The sequence below is a fragment of the Nannospalax galili genome, unplaced genomic scaffold (assembly GCF_000622305.1).
Source record: "Nannospalax galili isolate Female #2095 unplaced genomic scaffold, S.galili_v1.0 scaffold1183, whole genome shotgun sequence".
Taxonomy (NCBI): Eukaryota; Metazoa; Chordata; class Mammalia; order Rodentia; family Spalacidae; genus Nannospalax; species Nannospalax galili.
In genome coordinates this window covers 189,295-190,921 of record NW_008350356.1, presented here as the reverse complement: position 1 = coordinate 190,921, position 1,627 = coordinate 189,295, and positions in this window count along the sequence as shown.

Below are 1,627 nucleotides of genomic sequence, written 5' to 3'. Positions count from 1 at the left end.
AAAATGTGGTATATTTACACAATGGAGTTCTATTCAGCAGTAAAGAAAGATGAAATAATGAAATTTGCAGGTAAATGGATGGATCTAGAAACTGTTATACTAAGTGAAGTAACACAGACTCAGAAAAACAAAAATCATATGTTCGCCCTCATATGTGGATCCTAGCACCAAGTCCTTCTAAATTCTATGCCCTTTTAATAAGATGATGCTGTACAGCAGTCTCTTCTGTGCATGAAATAACTACCATTATCATGACTTCAACTGTGCCTGATCCCTAACATCATCACAATTGGGCTTGTTGATAGTTGTGCTCATTCATTAAAGGAGGATCAAACAGGGTCATCGGACCTTCACCAGTATCCAGCCACTCTTCCAAACCAACTGTATGTGATTTGACCTTAATTACACATGGTCTCCTGGATTTGGGGAGGGCTAAATTATACAATCTGGGGAAGGCTAGGAAGAGAAGGCATGACCTAAATTCATTGGTTCCCCAGTAAAACTTTAATCAAATATTGGCTTGACACTAGAACCTTAAAAGGGAATAAGCATTGCTTAGTATCCCCAGGAAAAGAATTCTCACAACAGATGGAAAATTTATTTGTTAATGCTATTATGTCTCATAATTAATTTTAAAAAAAGAAAGAAAAAATGAGAATGTGACATTAAGCTTAAGTCTACATGAAAAGTTATTGAGACAATTAATTCTCATTAATGATCTTGTTCCTAATTAGAAAATGCTGCTCAGATGTAGGACTTCAAATCTTGGTCTCCAATACTGTAGTGCCCACCTGTAGCTAAGGGAGACAACCCGCTATTGTTCTAAAATGATGGATAAATTTGTTTTCTCCCCCTATCTAGAAGCCTTTGAGAGGGAACTGACACTGATTCTACCACTCCAACACCTGTCAAAATACCTGAAAGCAAATCCTGAGTCCATCACTCTTGAGTCCAGCCTTGGAAGACAAAAGAAAAATGAGGAGGAACCCAATAGAGGGATGCTTTTGGAAGCCCTCGTCAAGAAATCCCAATGGACTCTCATACAAACATTTGAAAATTGCCCTGTTCTGACTTTTTTCTAGTTCCCTGTCTAGAACTTGTAATGCTAATTACTCTTGCCTTTACTTCTCCTTCACAAAAAAAAAAAAAGAATTATGCAATTTAGGAGTCTTTTAGATAGATCCACTGAAGGGGTACTCCAGTTGCCCAACCTTGCATCCCTGTTCAGCATGGAAGAAGCCAGAGTGGTCTGCTTCCCGATTCCCTATCCGCAAGCTGGGTAACCTCTTCAGAGGATGGTGTGATAAGAATACAAGGTAGGAATTGGCTAGGCAGTTAAGGTAAAAAGACCCCAAGGGAAAATAGCCAGTTTCTTGGCTAAAAGTCACAATATCGTTAAGTCAAAATGTCCTTGGGCCTCTTAGCAACATACTCTGTTCCAAAGGCCAAAAATGTCTAAAGTATTTGGGAACTCTTATCTAATCCTTAAAAGATTTTAGGGTTACCTCTTCAGAGGGGGGAATGTTAGAGTAGCAAAAAGCCCCATAAAAGAAGAAAAGAAGAAAGAGTACATGAAGTTATTAGAAAAAGGTGATGGGGAGATATGGGAGGAGTTGGAAGGGAGGGA